At 35.7% G+C, this 18,760-nt stretch overlaps 1 pseudogene; it reads left to right on the forward strand.

Moving 5' to 3' along the window:
• The first annotated feature begins 264 nt into the window (after nucleotides 1-264).
• Nucleotides 265-18,284, forward strand: LOC120165479 (annotated as a pseudogene).
• The last annotated feature ends 476 nt before the right edge of the window (nucleotides 18,285-18,760 follow it).

An 18,760-nucleotide genomic window follows, 5' to 3' on the forward strand; every position in this document is an offset into this window, starting at 1 on the left:
CAAAACGTCCATTTTCCCAAATCTAAATTCAAAACTGTTTTTAAAATAATTAAACGATTGTTCCCGCCGAAAAACGGTTACGACAGTACGACAGTAGGGATTGGAAAGTAATGTTAAGTTGAGTATATCTAAGAATCAAATCAAATATATCCACTAAATCAAATCTATTGTCCCCCAATTTCTACGGATCTCTTGATGAGAATCATTCGCTCAAATTTCTAGCAATAATTGTTCATAAATTCCATGAAACTCTCATCCTCCAACATGCGTAAAATCTTAAACAACACGGTGTTTTTGGAAACCTTAATGAAGACAATGATTTTGTTTATAATATATTATCCATCTTGTTTCTCACATTTCACCGCATAATTTTCTTTTTTTTTGTTCCTAGTAAAATAGCCATCAACCCTTCTATGACCAAAAGGTTATCGACTACTACTCTTCGTCTCTTCAACCGACGTCCCAACACCGTCTTTTCCTCCTCTATTACCGTCGGTTCATAGTCATCGAAACCTGAACCGGATGCACCAAGGAACGTGGACCTTGATGACCACCGGAAGCTTTTTGCTTCTGTTTCGACATTGAAGCTTTTACGTTCCTCAGTCACCCTAGGGTTGGCTACGAACGAGACGTTTTTCTATTTTGGGATGTGGGTTATGTTACAGTAGTTTTTGTCCCATTTATTATTATTATTATTATTATTATTATATTATTATTATTAAATAATTATTATTATAGGCCAAATACAAACTTGGGGCCCAATTAACAACAAAAGCAGGAGCCCAAATACATCACAATTCGGAGGCCCATAACCTGTCCAAGCCCAGAATTCAAACTTCAAGCCCTAAACTCATTTAGGGTTCTTGTTGGAGTTTTTAAACCCCATCTCAATCGTCGCTCAACCCTCAGTCGTTGGTCTGTGATAGATCAAACTATCCATAATGGTCCGGATGATTCCAGAAACCCTAGGGTTTCATCATATCCCTAGGGCTATCTCCACTCGCCGCCGACAGAAGCTCATCTTAGCCATTGCCACGTGAACCGCCTCCGTTGAAGACCACTGGCCAGATCCGGGAGATCTTGGTGCATTAAATGGACCCAGCTAAATATCGGCGGCGCCTCTATTCACCGCCATAGCCCGGTGACTTAGAAGGAGCCCATCCCTGTGACATGTTCGAGAGAGGCACTCTGGGTTCCTATATAAAGAACCCCAAACCTATAAAGAAGAAGACACTGATAGATATCAATTGGAAATAAGAAAAAAAGAAGAAAATATAAAATAGAGAAAGAGAGAGAGCAACCTAGTAACCAAATCATTACAGCAAACCAAAAACGAGATGAGAAGATAATAAACTTACCCCGCTATCGCCGTAGTAGCCGAACATCGACGGAGACCATTGTTTAAACCGAGGTAAAACCTTCAATTTTGTTTAGATCTAGGGTGATCTATGACCTTTTAGGACAAAATAAAGGCGGATCTAGGTTCAGGGGAAAAGGACTTTGATTCGGGGTTTTCTAAACTTCAGCCATCGTGGACGGCGACAAAGAATGCCGGCAACGGTGGTTGGCTTTCCCTTCGACAAGGGAATTTTAGAGATAATCGAGAGCTTCTCTCTCTTAGAGAGAGAAATATAAAGGAAAAATGAGAAATAAGGCCCTTAAGGGCCAGTTTAATGGGTATAAATACCCTCCCGAACGACGTCGTTTTGGGAAGGGATTACTTGCGTATTTAGTGTATGGTAAAACCCTTCTCGCAGTCGCTATACTTTGTAAACTTTACAATTTAGTTACTGGAAATTGATTTCTATGTATTTTAATTTGGCTTTTAAACTTAATTTATTTCTATTTTAGTCACTAACCATATGTATATCTGTTTTGAGTAAAATATCCGATTTAGTCCTTAGATTTTATTAATTTCCATTTCGATCCTAAAATTTATTTATGATTAAACTACACTGTCAGTACCTAGATTTCATGATTTTTCTATTTATGGTCATTACATTTTGTTTGTTTTGCAATTTAATCCCCGAATTTTAATATTTTTAATTCTGAATATTATTATTGGTTTATTTATAATTGTAGCATCTATAATATGGATTATTTCTATTATTACCTTTATCTTTGTTAGTTTTATAATTTAATCACTAAACTTAACATATTTATTATTTTAATCATTTATTTACATATTTGTTACTTGTTGCTAATTATAATATTTTTAAGTGTTATTTTACTCTAGTAATTTATAGAAGCATGCCTTAATTGACAAGGAGTGTGTTGCTAAGGATTATTCGTATTAAATAATATCTCATTTTTATTTTTTAGTATCATAATTTAAACGTTATTTGAATTTGTCAATTTTAATATTTAGATTATGTATAATCGTTTGAGTACCAATTTTAGGCGTTATGGGGGTGCTAATCCTTCCCACACGTAACCGACTCCCGAACCTTTTTCAAAAATGAATCTCTGGTCAAACGCATATCAAATTTTTATCTTTTAATTTTTTTTTCTTAAAATATTTTAAAATGTATTTTAGGTATTCGGCTTACCTAACCCAAATGTTGATTGGCGACTCCAAATTTTTCTATTTTAAAACCTGACATGTTCCCAAAATTAAGTTGGATGATCCCCGAGAAAGCCCTAAAACGCGGGGAGCATTTCGACAGCTTGACGACTCCACTGGACTTTTTTAGAGAGTCAAGCTATAATTGATTATACATCATCTTTTTAGTTGAAAATGGCAAATATGAATGATATTTTTGTTTACATCACATCACAATTTTTTAGTTATACTAATATGATTAGTTTTGAGTTTCAGATTTAACCCTTTTTAGGTTGATTGTTTTGGGTTCGAGGAAAAAGATTGTGAGTTTCCCCTCACACACTAAAGCTTTTTGATATCGAGAGCCTTCTAATAGTGCTCTATCCCGTTAGGTAGGGGTAAACGCTACGCTTATGTGAGAAAAATTATTTTTCTCCGTATAAGCTTTAGCAAGTAACCTCTAGGATGTATATGCCTCATGTTTACAAGTGAAACATTGAGTTTCCTCGCAGGGACATGGGGAAATAAATCCTCTTGAATTGAACTCAATCCATTTAAACCTATAATGGGTTAGGATCGAGGGTCTAGCAGGCTTAAGGGGCATCAGCAAAAGACAATTTGAGTACCCTGTTAGCAGTACCAAATTTTTGCCCATTTTATACAAAATTTCTGTATGTAGGGGAAATTTACTCTTTTTCCTCGAATCTATTTATGTGTTTTGTAAAAGCATGTGAACTAGAAATCATGCGTTTAGGTTTATTTTTCAAACAAATATGTGAACTAGATTACATCGGATAGGGTTGTTTCTTTTTTTTATAATAAATAATGTTTGGGTAGGGATTTATCATACCATGTATGGGTAGTCAACCTGTGAGGGTAGGTTTTATTCAGTGATTATGGTACTTACTATCTTATTATTTATCTTATGTGTATTAACCCATTTTTTGTGTGTTTATTTTATTTTGATTTTATTGCATTTGTATCTTCATATCATCCAAAGGTGTTAATCCACAAGTTATTGACTAAATAAGAAGGTTGTTCATAATGAGACAAGAAATTCTTAGCCATGTAGTACAAATTAGGAGATCCAAAGATGTTCTAATGATCCATGAAAAAAGACATCCGATGAATGAAGAAATTTGAAGCTGATTGAAGACTTCCTTTAAAGACGCAAATGCCAAGATGTTTTCTCAATATATAGATACAATCATGAAAACCACTTCACATTGGAAGTAAAAATGGAGATCTCAAGATTCAACCATAAATAATTTAAGGACCTCAAGCGTTATCAAATGTGAAAAAGTACACCAACAACTTTGGGTGCAATGTTAGATTCCATGAAGGGTACAACTCAAGGAAATGAAGAAATGAAGAATCACAAATATATTTTGACTACCTGGTGTAATGAAATCTTGTTGTTTAAATGAAGGTTGTTCTATGGTGGACACATATGGAATTGACACCTTATGCATTAGTATTTGGCATATATATTTGTATTCGCAATTTTTACATACATCAATCATGAAAACATGAGAGTAACTCGTAAAGGATATTGTAGCAGAGTTTTTGAAAGCTAACACAAATTCCAGGGGCGTGTTTCTGGAAAAATATAAAGCAATGAATGAGATATTAGCACGTGTTGGTAGGATCAAGAGAATTCAGGAACAACTCGTAAAGACCCAACAAAAAATGATCGATCAAGCAAAAAACTTCCAAAATGAATCAAGAGAACAAATGACCAAATTAATGGACATGGTGAATGTTGTAGAGAAGCCACTAGAGGATCTCATTGTAAAGGATTTGGATAGGATTATGAATGTTAGTGGTGGAGCCGAAATGATAGTGACAGGTGATTGAGGACTTATTAAAAAGTATGATATCTTAATCCAGCTCCAAAAATCAGATGTGGTCGTAGAAAGTCCCACTGTACCAATAATGAATGAAGAAGTAATGAGAGATAAATGTTCCTTGTGAGAGATAATCTTTACTCAAAGAGAAGGGGCATAGAAAATGGTTGAATGCTTATCAAGAAAGCTAAGAAGGATCAATCTCTCATGATTAGATATTCTAACCCTTCGCTATCATCCAATCAAGATAACCAAGTTCTATCTCTAAAGTCATCACTAAGTAGTCTCTCGTCAGGGGGATTAGATGAGAAGAAAAAGAAAGTGCAGGGTTTTCAGTTCCCTCCCTTCCACTTTCCACTTGAAAAATTGCATTAAAAAATGCTCATAGCCGAATTAATTGCACTGCTATAAGTTCAGCCACAGTGGCCTCCGAATGAGAAGTGGACCTATAAGGAGATTCCTTGGATAAATCGAACTAGAGCCCCAGATTGTTCAGCTAAGGTTCCTAGCAACCCTGAGGGAAAGTTCTAGAATCCTTTAGAGTAAACAATTCAATGGTGTAAGGTAGAACAAAAAGAGGTTAAAGTTTAATGCTCAAAAATTGTTCCCTCAATAGAGATTAATATAGTCAAATCCTGTGAAGAATATAGGGCGTAAGAAAATGGGAAAGAAAATCAAAGTAAAAGGGCTCCCATGGATGTAATTCGAGCCTGTCCCATAGGTTTAAGAATGAATTGGGAAGATGTAACCCTGAAGACACCTCAAACACCTATATCAGATTTCCTGAGGGAAAGTGGGGCTTTGGGCAGTTTAGAGGGCCTGGTGAATACTACACCAATCACAGCTGCAATATGTGTTCAGAACCAGGACAAAACTATCATCACCAAGGAGAATTATTTTTGGATCTAAATTTGGGCCCAACTTCCAACCATAGAAGAAAAGGTTGATAGATAAAGAAGTGGGATTTTACCAAAAATCTGCTGAGGATGAAGTAATTGGAACTATAAAAGGTGTTAATACCTCCCACAAAGAACTAGAATCAAGAGAGCTCAGCTTAGTTCCAGATTTGGTTATCCCACATGAATTTAGGATTCCTAATTTTGAGAAATATGATGGCACCAGTTGTCTTCTAATCCACCTGAGAATATTTTGTATAAAAATGAAAGGGTACCTAAATGTCGATAATTTACTAGTTCACTTCTTCTATGATAGTCTCGTTGGGCCAGCGGTAGTATGGTATAACCATTTGAACAGTAAGCAGATCAAGAGATGAGTCGATCTAGCTGATGCTTTTTTGGGAATAAGGATCTTCAAGGAATAAGGATGAAAGTAAATGAAAGTTTTAAAGATTATGCCTTAAGATGGAGAGGAGTGGCAGAACAAGTTCAACCTCCCATGTTAGAAGAAGAAATATCATATATGTTTCACGATTCCCTTCCAGCTCCTTTCTTTAAGTTAATGCTGGCAAATTCGACGAATGACTTCGAGCATTTTGTGACAAGTGGAGAGTTAATTAAAAATACAATCATCGAAAGAAACTTAAAGGTCACTTTCAAAATCCCAACCGATCAAAAAGTGAAAGTTGATGATCTGAATGAATATCACATCCAAAACCCCTGTAACCGCAAAAAAAAAGAGTAATTAGTCATTCGGACCGACCAAAGAAAGTCTCACGATCGAGAAATTCTTTGGAGGTATTCCAAAATTCTATATCAGATATGTACCCTCATTTGATTAAAGGTTAATACATTACATCGAGGCCAATGAAAATGTCACCAAACCCTTCTGCTTATAGTTATGATCAAGTTAGTGTTTGTGATTTCCACTTGGGGGTATTTGGGCATTCTACGGGGAATTGTAGGTCACTGTTAAAGGAAATAGAAAAGCTCATCGACAAAGGGAATATTGACACGAGAAATGATCAAGAGATTGGGAGCAAATAAGGAAAAAGACCCTAGTCGATGACACACCCAACGTTTTAGGAATAATGGGGCATTTTGAATAAACAAGTGGAAGTCGTTATCTACCACAGTTGTATCTTCCATTTGCAATATCTTGTTTGAATTTGTTTTTTTTCCTTTCTCAACCTTTTAGTAAGGTTATTTAAAAAAAATTGTGTTACTCTTTAAAGATGATAAACATTGAATCAATTTTGCAATCTTGCAGTTCTTTGAATACCAACTGAATTAAAAATTGATAAAACAAGGACCCTCGACCTTACCCCAGAAAATACACTCAAGCACCATACCATTCTCTTACAAATATAGCTTTTTCCTTTTATAAGGAAATGAACAAGAGGCTTGGTATTCAGATATGCATAGGAGCAGACAACATGGGGAATCTCTTGCGTATGACATTGCAAAACCGACTAGACTAAACTTTTGTTAAGGACATTCAATGATGATCATAATCTTCATAGATGGAATAGTCGAGTAGGTGAATCTAGTTTAGGTCAGTTGCTTCGAAATTGAACTCTAAATATGAGATTTTCTTACTTTCAACATCTGAACTATAACAGGTTCTTCTTAACAAGCTTAAGAAATTGAATCTGGATACCAGGAATATAATATTATATGTATACAATAAAGCTTAAATTGTCCCTCTAGAGCAATTAGTTAAACGCCCCGACTTTATGGATAAGATTCAGCTAGCCTGATAAAGGTGATTATAATATATATAATAAAGCTTAAGTTGTCCCTCTAGAGCAATTGGTTAAACACCCTGGCTTTATGGATAAGATTTAGCTAGCCTACTCCTTGGCTTTATGGATAAGATTTAGCTAGCCTGATAAAGGTGATTATAATATATATATTTACAATAAAGTTGAATTCAGCTAGCCTAACAATGGACCATTAGATCGAATTTATCAAATAAGGAGTTTCGGTAAGATGGACTAAAGAAGTTAAGGAACACTTATTATAGTCAATCTCACACAAGCACTCAGGAATTTTGTTTTTAGACCGATATTTTTGCACTGCCTTTGTTAGAGGAATTTACAAAGCTTGAACAAATGGAAGATTTCAAAGAACTGAAATAGAAGGGTTCTAGAAAGTCTAGTAATTGAATATGCTAGTTGTGTCATTTTTTCCACATTCGGTTAAAATACCAAGCCAAGAAAGAAAGGCATGGTGTAATGTTCACAAGTACTAAGGATGAAAATACATATTTGATGACTAAAACCTTAGAAAATAGGAAATCTAACCTGAAACCCAACTCATTAATTTTGATACTTGTCAAAGAGTTATAACTTTGAAAACATTAAAGAGTTGTTGATTCTTTTGCTATTCTTTGAATTCATGTTTATGTTTTGATTCAATTGCGAGCCTAAATTAAGGAGTAATACTTTACCAAATTATTTTATTCTTTGATTTCTAAAATAAAATAAAATGAGAAAAACATTTTTAAACAGGACAGATTCAAATACAAAAGGTCCTTGAAATAGATGATCGCCCTGTTCGAAAGGGGCACATATCCCAGTGTATAGAAAAAATGCAAGAGTACGACCAGTTAAGAAGAAGATGGTCGCCTCATTCGGAAGGGGCATATATCTCAGATCATATAAAAAATGCAAGACATTTCTGTTAGAAGAATTGATCACTTCTTAAGTGTCTGTGGCCACATAAATAAAAAACCCTCAAACTATTTGACAACACTGTTATTTAGTGACACTAGAATGAGAACATTCAAGATTAAGAGATTTGGGCACGAAGAGAGCCACGAGTACCCACATTGGGGCATTACCAAAACCAGACCTCGCAGGGATCATAAGATTCAAATCAAACAGACATTGAGAGTAAGCCTTACAACTTAGAATGTTGGGGCATTTTTTAAGGCCCATATCATCCAAGAATATAAGATCATTGAATTGAGCAAATATTTCCAATGAGATAGAAAGGTGTGAAAAATGAAAATGGTGAAACAGTGACAGTGGAGCTTACCATATATGATTATTTTGTCCATCATACAGTTGCATTACTCTGGTGGTTTCATATGCATTAATGCAGGTAAGCCAAAGCATCCCACTTGTATTCCCACTGAGCTTTGTTCTTTGGTGTCCATATAACACCATACAAAAGCTCTGAACACCATGTGAAGAAATTCAGTTGAAAAATCTAGGCAAAAGCCACAGGAAATGATGAATGTGTTGTCAAATGTTTTACAAACCAAATAACTATGGTGTTGGACTAATGTTGCGATCATGTGGTGTTTCCATTTTTTATCCCAAGATGAAGGTTGCCTTCTACAACTCATGAGGTTAAAAGTAAGAAATGGTGAAAAATTTCTTTCCATAGAAGGGGTGCTGGAATTTTTTTAACAGTAAGAAACTAGTAGAGTCAACCAAGATTGAATGATGGGTTGTTGTTAAACCTCTCGGCATGATGTGGTATAAATAACCTTGTTCGAGATCCGACTAGATGTGGATACATGAAAGAAATTAGGATAGAATCTCCCTTTGATATGTTTCAAGAGTCAAATTAGAACATACACTGTTTTCCCAAGATGGTAGATCCTCCTTTCAAAGATAAAAGCTTTATTGGATTTCTACACAAGTTCAAGTAAAGAAAGCCAATCTTATCAGGGGCAAAAATTTGCTAGGGGTAAAAAGAAATTGATACATCTCAGGACTTACGAAAGTACACACTGGTGGGGATGACTTAATCAGGAAAAGAATGAAGATTACTTGTGCAACCATTTTCTTCACGGATCAAGAAAATATGCATTCATATATGATACATGAATTTTTCATTGCATCATACATCATTTCATACATACATTTTAATCATTCTCATAATAGTGTATATGTTTTGAGAAATTTTTGTCTATCTTAAGATAGTTTACCTAGAGACTTTAATCGTGGCTTTATGGGAACATGTTTTCTAGGAAACTCAATCTTGTTTCCTAGAGTTAATCCTTGACTTCCTCGTGAAGAGAAGTTGACCTTTGTTATTTCTGACTCCTTAGTAAAGTTAATCATTGACTTCATCGTGAAGAGAAGTAATTCTTTGTTATTTCTGACTCCCCAGTAGAGTTAATCATTGACTTCCTCGTGAAGAGAAGTCATTCTTTGTTATTTCTGACTCCCCAGTAGAGTTAATCTTTGACTTCCTCGTGAAGAGAAGTCAACCTTTGTTATCCCTGACTCCCCAGTAAAGTCAGTACTTGGCTTCCTCGAAAAGAGAAGTAAACCTTTGTTATCCCTTACTCTCCAGTAGAGTCAATTCTTAACTTCCTCGTGAAGAAAAATAAACATTTGTTATCACTGACTCCCCAGTAGAGTCAATATTTGACTTCCTTGTGAAGAGAAGTAAATTTTTGTTATCCCTGACTCCCTAATAGAGTCAATACTTGACTTCCTCGTGAAGAGAAGTCAACCTTTTACTATTCCTGACTCCATCGCAAAGAGGAGTCAATCCCTTATCTCCACGGAAGAGTAGTGGAACAAATTCATCTTATTTCATATTTGGTCTCCATGGAAGAGTAGTGAAGCAAATCAATTTCGAGTCTTATCTCCCTGAAAGAAGAGTGGAGCATATTCGTCTTACCTTGGATCTTATCTCCCTGAAAGAAGAATGGATCATATCTGTTTTACAAAGATTTCTCAAGTCTTATCTCCCTGAAAGAATAGTGAAGAAGATTCGTCTTCCCATGGATCTTATCTCCCTGAAAGAATAGTGGAGCAGATCTGTTTTTACAAAGATTTCTCGAAACTTATCTCCCTGAAAGAAGAGTAGAGCATATCCATTTTACAAAGATTTCTCGAATCTTATCTCCTTGAAATAAGAGTGGAGCATATTCATATTTCCTTAGATCTTATCTCCTTGAAAGAGGAGAGGAGAATATTCGTCTTCCCTTGGATTTTATCTCCCTAAAAGAACAGTGGAGCATATCCGTTTTACAAATATTTCTCGAATCTTATCTCATAGAAAGAAGAGTTGAGCAAATTCGTCTTCCCTTGGATCTTATCTCCCTAAAAGAACAGTGGAGCATATTCGTTTTACAAAGATTTCTTGAATCATATCTCCCTGAAAGAAGAGTGGAGCAGATTTGTCTTCCCTTGGATCGTATCTCCCTGAAAAAAGAGTGGAGCAGATTCGTTTTACAAAGATTTCTCAAACTTTATCTCCCTGAAAGAAGAGTGGAGCAGATTCGTCTTCCCTTGGATCTTATCTCCTTGAAAGAAGAGTGGAGTAGATCTGTTTTACAAAGATTTCTCGAATCTTATCTCCCTGAAAGAAAAGTGGAGTAGATTCATCTTCCCTTGGATTTTATCTCCCTAAAAGAAGAGTGGAGCAGATCCGTTTTACAAAGATTTCTAGAATCTTATCTCCCTGAAGAAATAGTGGAGCAGATTCGTCTTCCCTTGGATCTTATCTCCCTGAAAGAAGAGTAGAGAAGATTCATTTTACAAAGATTTCTCTAGTTTTATCTCCCTGAAACATATTCATCTTCCCTTTGATCTTATCTCCTTGAAAGAATAGTGAAGCATATCCGTTTTCCAAAGATTTCTCGAGTCTTATCTCCTTGAAAAAGAGTGGAGCAGATTTGTTTTCCCTTGGATCTTATCTCCTTGAAAGAAGAGTGAAGCAAATTCGTTTTCCAAAGATTTCTCAAGTCTTATCTCCCTGAAAGAAGAGCGGAACAAATTCTTCTTCCCTTGGATCTTATCTCCCTGAAAGAAGAGTGGAGTATATTCATTTTACAAAGATCTCTCGAGTTTTATCTCCCTGAAAGAATAGTGGAGCATATTCGTCTTCCCTTGGATCTTATCTCCCTAAAAGAAGCGAGGAGAAGATCCGTTTTCTAAAGATTTCTCGCGTCTTATCTCCTTGAGAGAAGAGTGGAGCAGATTCGTCTTCCCTTGGATCTTACCTCCCTGAAAGAAGAGTTGAGTAGATCTGTTTTACAAATATTTATCGAGTCTTATCTTTCTGAAAAAAGAGTGGAGCATATTCGTCTTCCCTTGGATCTTATCTCCCTGAAAGAAGAGTGGAGCAAATCCGTTTTCCAAAGATTTCTCAAGTCTTATATCCCTGAAAGAAGAGTGGATCAGATTCGCCTTCCATTGGATCTTATCTCCCTGAAAGAAGAGTGAAGCATATCTGTTTTACAAGCATCTCTTGAGTCATATCTCCCTGAGAGAAAAGTGGAGCAGATCCATTTTCCCTTGGATCTTATCTCCCTTAAAGAAGAGTGGAGCATATCTGTTTTTCAAAGATATCTCGAGTCTTATCTCCCTGAAAGAAGAGTGAAGCAGATACGTTTTCCAAATATTTCTTGAATCTTATCTCCCTTAAAGAAGAGTGGAGCAAATTTCCCATTAAGCATGAAGTTAACTTGACAAAAACTCATTATCTTTTAGTCTTTGCCCTATTATTATTGACACAAGAATAAGTAAAGAGGGGCAGTTGTAGACAGTAGTTTTTGTCCCATTTATTATATTATTATTATTATTAATTAATTATTTTTACAGGCCAAATACAAACCTGGGGCCTAATTAACAACAAAAGCAAGAGCTCAAATACATCACAACCTGGAGGCCCAAACCCGATCCAAGCCCATAACTTGTCCAGGCTCAAAATTTAAACTTGAAGCTTTAAATCTATTTAGGGTTTCTATCTCAATGCTTAACCCTCAGGTTGGATGTGATAGATTCTAAACCCTAGGGCTATCTCTAGCTGTCGCCGGCAGAAGCTCCTCTAAGCCATTTCCACATGAATCGTCGCCGTTGAAGACCACCAGCCAGATCCAAGAGATCTAGGTGCTTTAAATGCACCCAGTTAGAAATCGGCGCCGCCTCTATTCACCGCCATAGCCCAATGACTCAGAGGGAGCCCATCCCTTTGACTGGTTCGAAAGAGTCACTCTGGGATCCTATATAAAGAACCCCAAACATACAAAGAAGAGAACACCAACAGAGATCCATTAGAAAGAAGAAGAAAAAGAAAAAAAATATAAAATAGGAAAAAAGAGAGAGCAACCAAGTAACCAAATCATTACAGCAAACCAAAAACAAGTAGAGAAGAGAAGAAACTTATCTCGCTGTCACCGTAGTAGCCGAACGTCAATGGAGACTGTTGTTTAAACTGAGGTAAAACCTTCAGTTTTGTTCAGATCTAGGGCGATCTAGGAGCTTTTAGGACAAAATAAAGGTGTATCTAGGTTCAGGGAAAAAAGGCTTTGATTCAGGGTTGTTTTTTGAACTCTGATCGTCGTGGACGGCGACGAAGAATGCCGAAGGCCAGCGGTGGCCGACCTTTCCTCTGACGAGGGAATTCTAGAGAGAACCGAGTGCTTCTCTCTCTTAGCAGAAATGAAAAATGAGAAATAAGGCCCAAGGGCCGGTTTAATGGGTATAAATACCCTCCCCGAACGACGTCGTTTTGAGGAGGGATTACTTGTGTATTTAATGTATGGTAAAACCCTTTTTGCAATCCCTATACTTTGTAAACTTTATAATTTAGTCACTGGAAATTGATTTCTATGTATTTTAATTTGGCTTTCGAATTTTATTTTATTTCTACTTTAGTCACTAACCATATGTATATCTTTTTGTGTAAAATATCTGATTTAGTCCTTAGATTTTATTAATTTCCATTTCGATCCTAAAATTTATTTATGGTTAAATTACACTGCCAGTATCTAAATTACGTGATTTTTCTATTTATGGTCATTACATTTTGTTTGTTTTACAATTTAATCCTCGAATTTTAATATTTTTAATTCTGCATATTATTATTGGTTTATTTACAATTGTAGTGCCTATAATATGACTTATTTTCTATTATTGCCTTTATCTTTGTCAGTTTTATAATTTAATCACTAAACTTAACATATTTATTATTTTAATCATTTATTTACATATTTGTTACTTGTTGCTAATTATAATATTTTTAAGTATTATTTTACTCAAGTAATTTATAGAAGCACGCCTTAACTGACAAGGAGTGTGTTGCTAAGGATTATTCGTATAAAATAATATCCCATTTTTATTTTTTTAGTATCATAATTTAAATGTTATTCGAATTTGCCAATTTTAATATTTAGATGGCGTATAATCATTTAAGTACCAATTTTTGGGCGTCGTGGGGGTGCTAATCATTCTCCATACGTAACTAACCCCCGAACCCTTTTCAAAAATGAATATTTAGTTAAACGCATATCAAATTTTTATCTTTTAAAATTATTTTTCTTAAAATTATTTTAAAATGTATTTTTAGGTATTGGACTTACCTAATCCAAATGTCGATTGACAACTCCAAATTAGTCCATTTTAAAACCTGATATTTCTCAAAATTAAGTTGGATTGATCCCTGAGAAAACCCTAAAAAGCGGCGGGTACCGTTTCGACATGTTATGAATTCAAGGATCTTGGAAACAGTTTTAGTACGTGATGTCATATTGAAAACGGTTAAACATACGATGTTTGGGATTTTTGCGCCGGCGAGACGACGGAGAAGGCCGGGGAGTGCGTGAAAAAGATACACGAATTCGGTTAGCGAGGGATGCTCGTTTACGCCGTTGAGCATACAAGCGATAATGATGACTGCGATCGGAATTTGGTAGGCTTTATTCGCAGCGTCCAATTCTCCATGTCCTTCCACCGTCTTCGGTAAGATTTTTTCATCATTTTTTTATCTTTTACTTTAACAATGAAATCTTATTTATATTTTAAATTTTATTAGTATTATTTAGATATATTTTAATTGGGAACTAATTTGATGCCCTATCGTTAATAATTAATATTAAGTTTAATTAAAGAGAAAATAACTTCAGTGACCAAAAATGCCTTATAATATACGATTTTAACCAACTTTTTTTGTATTTGCCAAAATGACCAACTAAATCGCAATGCGATCGATAATTCACAACGCGATCTCCGATATCGCAAATCAGTTTCCAGATTCGCAACGCGAACTTCGACTATCGCATTGCGATAGTCCAAGTTCGTGTTGCGATAGTCGAAGTTCGCGTTGCGATTTTCCAAATTCGTTTCGATAGTCCAAGTTCGTTGCGATAGTCGAAGTTCGCGTTGCGATTTATTCCAAATTCGTTGCTATAGTCCAAGTTCGCGTTGCGATTTATTCCAAATTCGTTGCGATAGTCCAAGTTCGCGTTGCGATAGTCGAAGTTCGCGTTGCGATTTTCCAAATTCGTTGCGATAGTCAAAGTTCGCGTTGCGATTTATTCCAAATTCGTTGCGATAGTCCAAGTTCGCGTTGCGATTTATTCCAAATTCGCAACGACTGGTGGTATTGCATTTGTTTCTTAAGAATTTTCTCTAAAAAGATAGTATTCGCGCGGACGTGTCGAAGACACGTATTACCACGACCACGACTTGAGACGAGACGAGACGGACGGCGGCAGCGACGGCGCGCGAGAGTCCCCCTTGTTCTCTATCACTCAACAAGGAAGTGTGAAAGCCAAGCCTTAAATACCATTCCCAATAGTGTTTCCAATACTATGTGGGATTGAGCATTACCAACACTTGTTTCCAATTCAATGTGATTATTCAGGAAACAATTAACAATCATGCACCTTAAAACAATTGAATCAACAACCAATTGCATTAGTATTATACGATTAAATATGTCATAATTAAAAGTCAATCTACAATCAATCGCGATTATTGCAATTTTAAGCAAAACATTCAAAAATAATATCACTATTTAAGGCTCAATCCCACATAGTATTGGGAACAAGTTTTGGTAATGCTCAATCCCACGTAGTATTGAAAACACTATTGGGAATGGTATTTAAGGCTTGGCTTTCCCACTTCCTTGTTGAGTGATAGAGAACAAGGGGACTCTCGCGCGCCGTCGCCGCCGCCGTCCGTCTCGTCTCGTCTCGTCTCGTCTCGGGTCGGGTCGGGTCGTGGTCGTGGTCGTGGTCGTGGAATAAATCGCAACACGAACTTGGAATAAATCGCAACGCGAACTTGGACTATCGCAACGAATTTGGAATAAATCGCAACGCGAACTTCGACTATCGCAACGAATTTGGAAAATCGCAACGCGAACTTCGACTATCGCAATGCGAACTTGGACTATCGCAATGCGAATATGTAAATCGCAATGCGATAGTCGAAGTTCGCGTTGCGAATCTGGAAACTGATTTGTAATACCGGAGATCGCGTTGCGAATTATCGATCGCATTGCGATTTAGTTGGTCATTTTGGCAAATCCAAAAAAAGTTGGTTAAAATCGTATATTATAAGGCATTTTTGGTCACTGAGGTTATTTTCTCTTAATTAAAAAATAAATATCTAAAATATACTTCTTTGGGTAAAGTACACAAATAATACTCTGACTATAGGATAATATTTTGTTGAGTCTTCCGATTATTAAAAGTTACAAAATGATCCCTTGAGTATAGGGAGGTTCTTTGTTGAGTCCCTTGATTATTAAAAGTTACAAAATGGCCACTTGATTATTTATTATGTTCCAAACTAGTCATTTTATGTTAAAAGATTAACTATCGTTTGAATTTGATGTTAATATGTTGACTGAGATATATGATAGTCATTTGAGATTATGAGATCAGATTTTATCATATCTAAGTCAACATGTGAACATTTAGCTTAGACTACTGTTAATTTTTAACATAAAAGGACTAGTTTGAAGCATAATAAATAGTCAGGTGACCATTTTGTAACTTTTAACAGTCGAAGGACTTAACAAAACAACTTTCTCTAATCAGAAGGCTATTTTGTAACTTTTAATAGTTGGAGACTCAAAAAAGCAGTATTATATAGTCAGGAGACTATTTATGTACTTTACCTTCTTTCTTTCTTTCTTTCTTTTTTACTTTAGATGTCTAAAGATTCTTCCCGTCAAAATAGACGTAAAATATTTTTATATTTATTATTTAAAGGTTAATTTTATCATGACAGTTAAAAAAAGCAATCACTTAAAAGTAGGACATATATAGCATTTATAAATTTTTAATAAATTTATTTGAAATACAAAAATTAAAAATTTTAATTTTTTTAAAAAATATTTTAAAAAAAATTAAAATAAAATTAAAATCTCTAATCCTGAAGTCCATTGTCATTAACGCCAGCCACTTCTATCATTGAAACATTGGTCTGTCCATCATTGGATCTTCATTATCGGCCATCTCCCTTATTATTGCTCCATTTCTCTAAATTTTTAAACTTAAATCCCTGGATCTCAACTTTAAATTTCTAAATCTCTATTAGTCAAATCCCTAATCACAAAGCCCATTACCGCAGTCGGTTGCCATCGTCGTTGTTGAACGTATGTTCACCCGTCATTGAATTTCATTGTCGATCATCCCCTTATCGTCGCTTCAACCCTCTTAATACTTAATTCCAAAGTTAATTACTATCGTCGGTCATCACTACCGTCATTGATTCCCACTCAACCATCATTAAACTCCCACTACTTATCATCTTTTTTATTGTCACCTCAATCCTCTAAATCTTTAAACTTAATAGGAAATTAGGGTTTTAAAGATTTGAGGTGGTTTTATGAATTCTGAAGTGTTTTGCGAAAAAAATGGGAAAATTTAGAAACAAATATAAAAATTAAAGGAAATGAAAATTAGATAATGGTAGTGAATATCAATTGATTGATTGATTTTTAACGAAATTTTTAATGGTAGTAATGAAATTGACTTTAAAATGATAATTTTAAAAACGTTAAACATATATTTTAATAAAAAAAAATTAGATAATTAAATATATTTAGTAATAAAAATTTAATATTATAGATTTATAATATTGAACTCTATTTATGTTATCTTCAATCAATTATGTTGTACAGGTAAGCTCTGTGATTGCAAAGATTACAGCAATATGTCCCATAAGCCTCCTAAGAAGAGTCAGCGACTTACTCCGATGGCAATACAAAGACCCATCTTTCACTACCCCGTGGAAACTCAACACTCTCCCAATTTTCACCAACACGAGCCCTCTTTACCACACAATCAGAGAACCCGAACCATTAACACCGCAAGAGGAACGAGACCTCGAATCGGCCCACAAGCTACTCCGAAGGCTCTGCCAAAAATGCGTCGACCTAAATGTTCCGTTAAGGATCGATGCCGAGAACACGTCGTTACAACCCGCCATTGATTATTTCACCTACTCTTCGGCGATCATGTACAACAAGGATGATAACGCCATCGTCTACGGCACCATCCAAGCGTACTTGAAAGATGCCAGGAGATGCTGTTTATGGCGTCCAAAACGGCCGAAAACCTCGGGATTCCTATGGGTTTAAACTCGTGAGAGGTGCTTATATGTCGAGCGAAACGAGAGCGGCTTCGGAATTGGGGTACAATTCGCCGATCCACGAGAACAGGGACGCATTCGTGTTACGACGAATGTGCTTCTTTCATGCTCGAGAGGATCGCTAACGGGAATGATGCGGTTGTTCTCGCAACACATAATCTTCAGTCGGGGAAACAAGCGGCATTGAAAGCGTGGAATCTCAGGATTCAACGGGGAACCCGAAGCTGGAATTTTCTTAGTTATATGGAATGTCGGACGCTTTGCCGTATGGTTTGAGAAACGCGGGGTTTCGAGTGAGAAAGTACTTGCCCTATGGGGCAGTAGATATGGTAATGCTATATCTTTTGAGGAGAGCCGAAGAGAATAGAGGATTGCTATCTACTTCAAATATCGATAGAGTTTTGTGGGGTAAAGCTACTCTTTTATGGTTCTTTTTTTTTTCTCTCGATATCTTTCGTATCCATTTTACGTATCGAAGTATTTTTCTTATTTCTGATATTCGATTTTTGTTTGCAGGAAAGACTTGAAGAGAAGGCTAAAGAGCCTGCAAGTTGGTAAGCCATAGATGAGGTCTCCGAGTTGCATGAAGGTAGAAATGGGCACACGGTATACTAGTAGCCGAAATTTGATTGTAATGTAACACAATACTAGTTTTTTTAGCAAAAGTATTATAATAGTTTTTAAGATCATTGAATCATACTATAATGTCCGTAATAAAAAAAACTCTGTTGAGAAACAAACCATGACTATGATAATTATTATGCATTAATATCTGCAACATTCATAATTATAATTATAAGATAATATTTGCAATAGATATCATAATTATAATTTAATACATGAATTCCACCACTAGTCTCTTTTGCCAGACTTCATGAAAGGAATGAAATGAGAAAAATAGCAGCAGAAGCGAATCATACATGGAGAGATCAAGTGATTCACAAGGAAAATACTGGTTCTAATACCCAATTTTCGTCCTACCTATCATTTATAAGACTTAAACATTTGTATTGAAGCAGATTTTTTAGCTCGATACAACAATTGGCTTGCAACAAATTTTCAGATTAGATTCGATCATTTCCAAGGCATGAGCTTTCACTTAGCTTTCCAATGCAT

Source organism: Hibiscus syriacus, unplaced genomic scaffold, assembly GCF_006381635.1.
Source record: "Hibiscus syriacus cultivar Baekdansim isolate YM2019G1 unplaced genomic scaffold, ASM638163v2 tig00111582_pilon, whole genome shotgun sequence".
In the NCBI taxonomy this organism is placed as follows: domain Eukaryota; kingdom Viridiplantae; phylum Streptophyta; class Magnoliopsida; order Malvales; family Malvaceae; genus Hibiscus; species Hibiscus syriacus.